Here is an 11388-nt window from a genome sequence, read left to right as displayed (position 1 = left end):
TGACATGTAGGGAAGACTCAGAAACCAGTCTGAAAGCTGGTATAAGAATAGCTCTAAGAAAATTCTTTTTTTTTTTTTTTTTTTTAAATTTTATGTAGCATCTGAGTCACTCTTGGCTCCTATTGCTTTGACTCTTAGGTGAAAGATGGGGGGGCAGAAGTACATGAAAAATTTTGATGAAACTTTCACTGAGATCCACAGTGGCTGGATTGGACTACAAGGATTCAGTCCTGCAATTGGCTGTGCTTGGCAAGGCCCTGTGCCTTGCTAAAGGCACACTAATTTCAGTAAGTCTTCTTAGAGTCATGCTATTGGAACACGATTTTTGAACTTCGCTTTCATCCTTAGAAGCAGTCATTCCAACTCAGAGGTATGGTATATGAGCAGGACTATGTGGAAAAAATTTCCCCTGCTGCTTGCTGTAAATGGCTTTCCCAGGGCTTTCTCAGGCCATATTTTATCTTCAGAACAGCTTAAAATGGTTTGATTTGGTTTCAGCCACCAACATGCAACAAGTCTTCTGGTCTTTATTTAAAATGAATTGCCCACTTATTTTGTTTATATATTTTATAGAGAAAAGGATACTTGTAGGTAAATGTGAGTATACAGAGGGGACAACGGAGTAGCCTGGAATGTACTCTTGCCATATACACTCAACAGCAAAATGATCAGCCAAGTTACCTAGTATAATGATGGAACACAAAAATGCAGTCCACTTTGAATAACTCCTGAGGAAACTCAGCTTTATATCCTATACTCATCTGCCAAACAGGGTTTGGCAAACAGATACGGAGAACAGGAGACTTGTGATAGCAAACACCCTTCCAATGTATTTTATTACAGAATATAATTAGTATTAGATTCAGCTCATCTCAAGTACCAGTCTCCCTGGTATCTCAATTTTGTCTCATTTTTTTTTCTGTGCAAACTTTTATTGGAGATAGAAGGGCATCACTTCGCAAAAGTCTACATACATTTATGTCTATGTGCTAGATTTATACCTGGCTTTACTGTTTAAAAGGAACTTTACTGTTTAAAAGGCTTTACTTTGTTTAAAAGGAAAAAGCACAGGCATTAAAACAATTCTTTTCAAATGGTCAGTACCATTGTCCAGAGCTAGCAACTTCTCTTAATTTTCAGGAGCAGAGATAAGATAAAAAACAATAAAGCAGTATGAATCATTTTTAGCTGCAACTCAGGCTACATTAGACTCTCCAAAAACAGTAGAATTTTGCTTAAGATTTGGATTAAGCCTCATTATTAAGTTAGTTCCCAATTTAGTAGTACCCTAATAGGGGGTACAGGCATTATAAAGTTCTGTTCCCTGGAAGTCAACAGCAAAAATCCCTCTTTTACTTGGGTGGAATCGTAGTGGACCCTAAAATTGTAGCCTAGACTACTTTCCTGCCTCATCCTGTGAAGGATCCTTTGGATGAGATTCCAAGAACAACAGAAGAGTCTGTGGTAGCAAAAGTCTAGGGAGGCAGAAGATTCTGTTAGGTCGTACAGGGACATGGTGCCTTAACTTGGACAGTCCTGGTCGCAGCAATTCCCATGAGATATATACACATCCCAGGGAACCCATCACTTGTGGACAGGGGAAAGGCTGATGGAGAACAGGGGCAGGGAGAGGTAAGGCTGCTACAGAGAAACTTAAACCTGGCTAATTTTCCTCAGTTTCCATGAAAGAGTGCATCAGAGACTGGACATTTCTATGGGTATTTGTGGCAATTCTTGTCTCAAAGGAATATTTCCTTTACAGGATGGTATAACCTAACAAGATGTCAGAGAAAAACTCTCCTCCCATTGCTCATCTCATCTCACCTGACCTATTTGTTATAAAAACTATTTAACAAACCCTGGAATCTCCAAGTGATTTGTTGCTATCACACAGAAGGAGAAAGTATCCAATAGGAACAGACTATTTGGTGGGAATACTTGAGAGCACTTCCTGTTTAAATGTCCTGAAATCTAGGGATGTATATATATTTACATAAGACAGTTATATCCACAGATACTAAAGCTTTTGACCTCTCATCCAGATTTTCAGAGCTGTGCAGTGTGCTACCAGAACAATTGCACATGTAAAGAAGGGTCAAGTTACTTATTAATGCAAAAGTGGACAATGAGGGTTTCTAGCTTTACCTTGAAAGCTCTTAGTTTGACGCATTTGCCTCTCACTATAAAAAGACAAACTGTGGACTCTGAACAAATACTAGTTACATAATTATCTTTGGCCCTGTATTTTTCACTGAATCAACTGAGATGTTGCTATTATGAAAAAAAAGAGTGAAGAAAGCAAACAAACAAATGAGAGAGAGATAAAAGTGGTATGCAACATTCCAGATAGACACTTGCTACTGTCCTAGTTTAAGAAATGTATTGTATTGTAGAAGATCCTCTTAAAGAGTATTGAAAATTAAGAGTCCATAAATGGTACTATCACAACAGCAATCCCAGGAAGCTCCCCCTCTGCTTACAATAGGCAAAGCACCCAAGAGTTGACAGGGAGGAGACAGAGCCATGGCCATACAAGAGCCAATGTGGGGTTGTATACCAGAGCAACAATGTACTTTCTCCAGATATGGTACAGAGCAGGGGTGTCCAACCTTTTTGAATGTGGGGCCAGATTATAAACTTTTTATCACCCAGTGGGCCAGTGAGCCATATTCAAAGACCTCACAGGAAGCGGTATCACATCACCCCCCACAAAACGAAATTACAGTGTTTACTTTTGTTTCCTGTCGCAGCACCTTGGGCCTCAGAAAATGGCTTGGAGGGCTGCATGGCAGCCCGCAGGCCGTATGTTGGATAAGCCTGGTATAGAGTATACACAGTCATCTCTGACAACCACTTTTGTAGTTGACTATTTATGACTATGGAGCCATGCAGCCTGCAGCACATGTGTTTATGTAAAACTGCAAAATCTAGCCCCTAGTCACTGACGTTCTAGAACAATTGGTTCTGTCCTTCTGAAACATTATATAGAAATATTTATTCATACAACCTGGCCTTCTGGTAGCATTAATCTGACCCTGGCTGTCTTCACATCAGATAAAATAGTATAGTTTTATAACCCCCTCTGTTGTAAGTGTAGGCTCAAGTTATATAAATCTGCATACTTAAATTGTGTGTTTCTAGTACAGAAGGATGCACAGTTCCTAGAAATCTGGTGCTAAATTCAGTGGTTTCTCTAATTCTGCTTGGATAAAATTTCCATTGATTTCAGTAAGTTTTACTGACATTCCTCCTCACTTCTTACTTGATTAAACAGAATAAGACCAGCTTGTTACAAATCCTTCAAAACCTAAAGAGGAGAAAATTTGGTTCCTTCTACAACAGATATTCATTTTTGTTCCCTTTTAAAAATAAAAGGAAACACACACACATACAAAATCCTAAACTAAAAGGATTATTTTTCTTTTATACAAAAGTTCATTTTGAAATATATGCACTCCAGCTGTGTCTATATGAGATGCTTCTTCCTTCTTTATTAGGAAGAATTTTCTCACTAGGAGGGTAGTAAAACACTGGAACAGGTTACCCAGAGAAATGATAGAATCTCCATCCTGGGAGGTTTTTAAGACCAGGCTAGAAAAAGCTTTGGCTGGGATGATCTAGTTGGGAATGGTCCTGCTTTGATCAGGGCTTTGGACTAGATGACCTCCTGAGGTCCCTTGCAACCCTAATTTTCTATGATTCTACCATGCAGTAGCTCATTACTACTGTGCAGTAGCATCTTGGGGCATGTACCATGACAAGACACTACAGTGCAGTAGCAGTGAGCTACTACTCAGTCAGCATTGCCAGGAAGCCATGAGGGGATACTACTGTGCAGTAACACCAGTTACTGCACAGCCATTTAGTACTTGGGTATGCAAGAACTAGATGTCTACAGTAACAAATGTGCAGTCAGCATCTCATGTAAACAAAGATTCTTATACCTGGCAATGATGATTGTCTAGGCTATTCTGGGTACCAAGACATGAGTATTTGTAATACCTGCTGGGGGGTGGGGGGACGTTAGGGGAGCATACCCTACTACAACAGAGCACGCTATTCACAGGGGGGTCACTTAAAGTGATGAGGAAGGTTTGATCCTTTTGTCTAAGATTTATTTTCCAGTACAAGTGACCATAGCTCAGGAGCTCATTCAGGAGAAAACGCGCGCGCGCACACACACACATGCACGCACACACGCACAGATTCTGAGTGTAACAACAGTCGGATCTTCCCTTCCCCTAGTATAATCTGCATCAGGGAGCTAAGGTGAGCATCTAAGTTTTTATGTCCCTGATAGTTGGTCAGATTCTGCCTCAGTCAGAGCGGCTGTTTCCTGTGCCCTCTGTTTCTAGAATCCTGCCAGCTAAACCATAATTCCACATATCAGGCAAAGTCAACATGCAGAGGAATGCAAATTGCTGCTGCATATGGACTTACACCATAACTGGCAGAGTGTAGAGGAAAATGGTGTATAGCAGGAGGTGAGGGGGTGAGCTTGCACTCCCCTTTTGGACCATATCACAAGAAAAGCAACCAGGGACTCTTAAGGTAGGGACTCTCAACTAGGGACCCAATTAGGTAAAAATCCCAACCCCCCACCCCTCACTCATAGCGCTCTCTCCCTTCCCTTCTATACTCAGCTGCACATCTCCTCCCATCCCACTCCATCCCCCTCCCCTGTCTGCTGCTGCCACTGTCTTTGGCTGACCTGGGGGAGAGGAGAGTGCCAGAGCCTCTCCTGCTGTTCTCCAGCTGAGCAGCAAAGGGATCTGGGCTCTGTTGGGAACAGTGGCAGCAGCAGCAATAGTAGGAAGCAGGTTCTCCCTCCCTGCCTGGTTCTCCCCATGTGTTCCCTGCCAACCCAGAAGCTGGCACAGAGTGGGGCAACCTCTCCACTGCTACTGCTGCTGCCACTGCCCTCCACTGAACCCAGTTCCTTTCACAGCCCCAGCTGAAGCAGGGTAGGAGCAGCTCTGAAGGCCACCCAGTGGTCAGCTGGGGACTGGCAGTGGTGGGCAGGGAAGGGGAGAATGGAAGAGGAGAGGAGGTACTGCTGAGCATGACTCAAGGACTTAACAAATACCCCTGGCTGTGGCCCATGGCAAGGTCTACCCACTCTTGAGAAGGGGCAGACAGGCTGGGAATAGGAGGTGCAGCCACTCCTGCTGTTTCCAAACACCCCTTTACAAAATCCTGAATCCACCTATGGTATATGGTATACAGAGCTGTAGATGAGCCACCCAACTCCACACTCGGTGCTCTTTAGCATTAGGGAAAAATCCTTTTCTGTGGTTTTGAGAAGCATAAGAGAATGGATCCATCCACTAGTGTGTGGGCTTTACCATAGAGCACAACAGAGACTTTGATTCTTATGTAACTTTTAATGTTATGTGTGTAACTGTTCTGCCAGGCCCTGGCAGCAGTACATGGGGTGGGTTCAAATGCAGGGGTTTTGGCCTGAGTCCCACCCTGGAAATGTAGGGAGAAAGGGGAAAAAAATGGAAATGAAAATAACTAAACCTTATGATACACAACTACAAAATACCTCGGCTAAAAAAATACCCTAAACATCAATTACATTACGTGTTAAAAACTTTATAATATTAAATACCATAAAGATCAGTCATCCGAAATGTCAAACACTTCAAAATATCAGATACCTTAAATATTAATTTGTTGTTATTGGTTCAGTCCCTCAATTTGAGGACAATCTCTACCACAGTTCATTGTTGGGTCTTGAGGTGACTTAAGACTATCTGCAGAAGATACAGGTCTTTCCCACAGGAGAGAGTAGGCCACAAACAAGAATTTCCTTTCTCCACTCTCTCCTTTCTGCTTGAAGGGCAAGACACTGTACCTGGAAGCAGCTGTCCCTTGGTTGGGATGCAGCAGTATCAGAGTCAGTAATATTAATTCCCCCAAATGTTAAACATTTTAAAATACCAAATACCCTAAACAACAAACATTTTAAATATTAAACACCTCAGGGTTGTTTGGTTCCAGTCTGTCTCTGAAAACTCCCCCTTTGGAAGTTGCTACTCCCGAAGCAGGAGTTAAGAAATAGCCAGTTTGTTTTCAGGCTCATAGTCCAGTCATCTGCTGCTGTCATGTTGCCATTGCTCCACCAAAGGTGGTACTTGAAGATTACCAACTCAATGCTGGTAATATTGGCTTCAGCAAGCATGCAAGGGTTTGTGTGATGATCTTCCCATTCAATATGGAGGATTTTCTGGAGGTATTATTGGTGATACCTCTCCAGGCTCTTGAGATGACAACAGTAAGCTACCCATGTTTCACATCTGTAGAGGGAATGATGATTGCATTGAACCTGGATCTTGGTGCCCTTCTGGAGAGTGCAATCAATAAAGACATGCCGAAGCACACCAGATCCTGTACTGGATCTCCTCAAATGTTCACTGTCGGCGAGGGGGCTACCAAGGTAGGAGAAGTTCTCAAGTACTTCCAGGGTCTTTCTCTCCATGATAATTTGGAGAGAGGGTCACATTCATGACCCCAAGCAGGCTTATATAGAGCACTTTAGTCTTCTTGATATTGAGAGAGGGGCCCAACATTTGGAAGGCTTCTGCAAAGAAATCCAGTGCAGACTGGTGATTTTCCTCAGTGCATGCATGGATGTTGCAGTTATCAGCCTGTTGAAGATAAAGGATGGTTGTTTTGAGTGCTTTAGTCTTTGAGCAAAAATGTCCCAGATTGAAGAACCCTCCATCCATTTGGAAGATAGACTCTGAGCACACTACATCTGGAGACGGCATAGAAGCTGGGGTTGAGCTAATCCAGGGAGTCTAGCCCTGAAGGCCTCAGGATGATGAGCTCCTGGCCAGGAGGGCTGCAGGGGGATGCTGGGCTGACCCCAGAGCCATGCTCAGGACTGTGAACATGATACGGGTCCTGCTACCCCTGGGTAAGAGAAGCCATGCTGCAAGACAACAGGATGTAACTTACTGTTTTCACTGGTGGTTGTGGCAAGGACTGTGGGGGGTTGCTTTGGAGGTCCCATTAGTGCCCTAGGGGCATGCAATTCCCTTGAGCCCCACTGAGGGCGGGGTCAAGAAGTAGTCAGGTGCCCAAGAGGGAAGCAAGCCCATAGAGGGGCAGAACCTAGGGCCAGAAGGCCCAGTGCCCAAGAAGGCCAGAGACAGGGGCCAAGGGCCCAACACCCGGACACTGCAGAGAGACAGAAATGAGCCAGCAGCTTGAAGCCCAAGACAGGCTAAACCAGAGCCCAATAAGGCAAAGCTAAGGCTGGCCCAGAAGCCAGGTCCAATCCAGTGGATCCTGAGCTAAGCAGCCCAGCAAGAGAAAAGGGGCAGAGGCCAAGTGGGCTGAGACCCTTACAAGGAACCGATCAGATAAACAGCAGCTCTGAAGCATAGGCATGGTGTAAGGGGCAGTTTGGAACCACATAATAAGCCCTTATAGGCAACGGGTGTCTCAAGGTCCACACGGATCAGGAAGGCTGAACTATGGACAGATCCAGTTTGGGCTAGTAGGGTCTGAAAGGGGATCTGTTGGCAGAGGAAGGACAAGGACTGGCTCTAGGATTAAAAGGCAGCTCTCCTTTCACAATGTAATAATTCCATCAAGGCTTGGCAGGAGAAAGCAAAGGTAAGGGTACCTAGAATCAGGTTAAGGCAGTGTCTATTTGGCCACCAAGGGGTAGCATAGTCACACCTGGGTCCTTGGTCCTGCTACAGCCAGATGGGGGCAAAGGATGGTCAGCAGGTTGGACTGAGTCCCTGTGCCAGGATCTGCCCCTAAGCTGCCTTTACCCAGCCCACACAGATGGGGCCTCAGGGCCCTGTGTCACCCCCCACCCTCGTGCTGAGATTGGGGTCTTGAGCCCCATGCCAAGATCGGGTCCCATGCTGCCCTGTGTGCCTGATCCATCATGCAGAGCCAATGTATGTGGCTGGTGGGGCTCCCCACAGGCACGGAAAATTGTCAGCAAGGAAGTGAAGTCACCCTCCCCCACCGTCAAATTGCCAGACCCGTGGGGAGCCCTGGCAGCTGGATGACACTGGCCTGGAGGCCAGATCTAGCTGGTGGGCTGGAGTCGAGCACCCCTGGTCTAGAAACTACAAACGCCAGATTTAAAACTTTCCAGTCAGTATTATTTGATTGATTCATCTAAGTGATTTTGGATTCATAAGGTTTTTGTTGTTCAGAGAGCTCAGTATTGATAAATGGACACTTCTACAACTTGCAGAAATCTTTTCTCTTGAACTAAAGAACAACCATAGAAACTTTGTTGTCAAATAAATTTGGGGGAAGATAGCAGTAACTGAAAGTACAGGTTCAGATATACTTACCGTGATTCAACCTTCTCAAAGTTCCTACCATTTGCTGGAATTGCCATTGAAAACAGCTGGGCCAGTTTCTTTCCTAGCATAAACAAATGAAGTTGCATTTTAGTCTAAGTAGCTGTACTTAGTTAAACCAGCAGAAAAAATTGCCCTCCAAATTTTTCAAGTTAGACAAATTGTAATTTTGCTCCAAGTAAAGTGAATGTTAAGGTTATCATTAATTTTGATCAGACCACGATCAAGTGAAATAATAATAAAAGACTACATCATCAGCTATGCTTTATTAATTATTTAATAATAAGGCACTACCAGTTAGAACAGTAGCATGCACTATTTTGTAAAGTTAGTGAATTCTTAGTAATGAGGTTTCTACTATAGTACTTTCCTATTAAATCTTTAATGAGAAAGAGACAGGCACTTTTTCCAGGGTGAATATTAAGTTATGCAGACTATCAAGGTTCTATAGTAAATATAGTATCACAAGTGTGACATTATTATGTAGGACAGCTCCTTAGCTCTTCCTGCCATTAGTCATTGCTACTATCATGCTCGCCCCTATTGCTCCATTCTCAAAAGCAATCTAGTGAAAAAGGGAAGTAACAGAAAGGCTGTGTTTTCATGTAAAGAAAAGGACTATTATAAGAATGACCTAGAACCATTCAAATAATAGCAAGCATACATGTTTTTCTAATGGCTTAGTTTTAAAGTCAAATTTGAACATTAGGTACGTCATGCTTACTCTTCAGCGTGGCCATAAATATGAACAACTATGACCAATATTTTTGGCTTTTGTTTTGTTTTTTTTTAAGGAGCCTAAAGTCAGGCTCCTGCATGTATCCTTCAGAACCTGATTCTCCTGACTTGGACTTCTATTCAAATTCATGAGGTCTTACATAAGAATGGCCATGCAATTTATGAAGCTGGGGGGAAAGGATAACTTGGCCCAGGAGGGCAAGAGGTCACAGAAAAACAGAAATCCAATCCTTTGGCTTATGTAAATCAATGGCAGATCTAGTACAGGATTGGCACCCAAATTACATAACCAAGGAAAACAGGTGCAAGCATGCACAGCTAGCATCCGCCAAGCCACCACGCAGTGACTGACAGCATGAAACTAAGAGTTTTTTTCAAGGAATGCAAGTCAACTGTGAAAGACACAATTTAAAATGCCTGCTATGCTCTGAGTGGCAAAAATGAACAACACACACAGAGTTCTGATCATGATGAATATATGGCATAAAAATGTCAAGCTGTTAGGGAAACAATTCAAAGGAATTAAAAGTAGATAAGAGAGAGTGTTTTCATTTACCAAGTGGAGCAGGAAGAATTTGCTTTTTAATATGTTTTGTTTGAATGACAACTTAAGCAGCTTTCTCCCCCACATACAATCAAAAAATAGTTTGGGCAAAAATAATCATATTTCCTTTAACAAAGCAGACATTCCAGCAAAAATTGAGATTAAATCATCCTTTGAAAAGTATAAATATTCTTTTTCAAACCTACATACAGCTCATTAGCACTAATGGAACATATCTTACAAGCCCCTTCTTGGCTTTGAGGTTTTGAACCACAATCCTGAGAGATTTATTGAGACTTCTGCTGGGATTCAGCAAGTGGTCTGCCAGTTGGCACATGGACTTTTCTACTCTCCCCACCACCAAAAAATCCAACCATTTTTCTACTGAGATTCCTAGTGTATACTTGTTCTGTCTAGCTGCTGCTGCTCATATGGTATAATGGTTTTGCCTTACTACTTTAAGTTAGAGAATAACATTTTAAAAAGCAGCAATTAAGTAAATTGTAAGAAGAGAATGTTTTGGCACCGTTTAAAGGTATTGTTTTGATTTTCATTTCAAAATGTGTTTCATGTGTAAAAATAAATTTTAAAGTAAATTCAGAACAAAATGTTTAGAGTGATGTGAATTTCCCCCAAACTTTTGTTATGTGGAATTTAGTGTTTGGATTTGGAACAAAAATATGTGAAGTTGCACCATTGTGACATTTCCAGTAAAAGAGAGATTTTGATCCCCCTTCTTCACCAGCTGGCATTCTGTTACGTATGGCGTACCCATGGCAAATAATGTTTTTCTCCTTAATTCCCTTCCTTCCCAGTGACACATTTTGTTAGTAAATGGCTCCTGCAGTCACAGTTTCCTGTAGAAGGAAACCATCAGGTCCATGGAGGGATATGTGATCTCAGGTAGCTTGAGTCAATGTTAGGAGCATTTTGGAGGTGTAGACAGAGCCCTTTAACTGCAAACGTAGGTGTTTGACACACTGCATTCAGCAAGCAGCAGAAATACCTACAAGCCCAAATTCAACCATGAAGATTAAAATCCTGGCACGGAGGGGACACTTTTCAGTTGGAGAGAGCAATTCTTTCAGTCCTGAGCCTACTGCCAGTAATGCCAGCCGTTGCAATGGTCAGTTTTGCAAGGCCAGCACTGGTTGGAGACCAGCCATCCTTCCCTTGCCTTGCAGCTCCTCTCTTCCAGCCTTCATCCTGTCTTTCCCTTTGCTCTCCCACCACCTCCTTTAGTCTGAGCTGTTTCTGGGCCCTCCTCTCACCCCTCCCGAGGCACTGCTCCAGTTTTAAGCCTCTCACCCCCCGGAGGAGACAAAAGCATGCCAGGAGTGGCCGGCTGGAGGAGGGGGCTGCATTTTCGTTCACCCTGGCAATCCCCTGACATGCCGGCTTGTGGGCCTATTATATCAAGCCCTCTTGGCAAGAAAACCTGCAGCACAGCTAGGGCAGTGTGTGTGCTGGCGGGGGGGAGCTCTGTGTAGGCTTTCAAGACTCCGCCTCCACGGTCCCCCAAGCTGGGGCTTGGCTCGCAGCCTTTGTGCTGCGCTCCCTGGAGCCCGCAGCCCCTGTGGACACCGGGCGGGTCCCTTCCGGCGGGCTTCTCCTGCTCCCGCCAGCAGCGGCAGCCGTCGCCCTGCCTCAGGCTTGCGGAGGGGCAGGAGAGCCGCGGCCCCGGCCCCGAGCCCGCCTCTTGCTCGAGTCAGGCGGCTGCGGGGGGAGGAGGGAGGGAGGCCGGGGCTCTGCTGAAGCAGGAGG

The sequence above is a fragment of the Gavialis gangeticus genome, unplaced genomic scaffold (assembly GCF_001723915.1).
Source record: "Gavialis gangeticus isolate Ggan-Ray unplaced genomic scaffold, GavGan_comp1, whole genome shotgun sequence".
Lineage (NCBI taxonomy): Eukaryota > Metazoa > Chordata > Crocodylia > Gavialidae > Gavialis > Gavialis gangeticus.
This window is presented reverse-complemented; position numbering follows the sequence as displayed.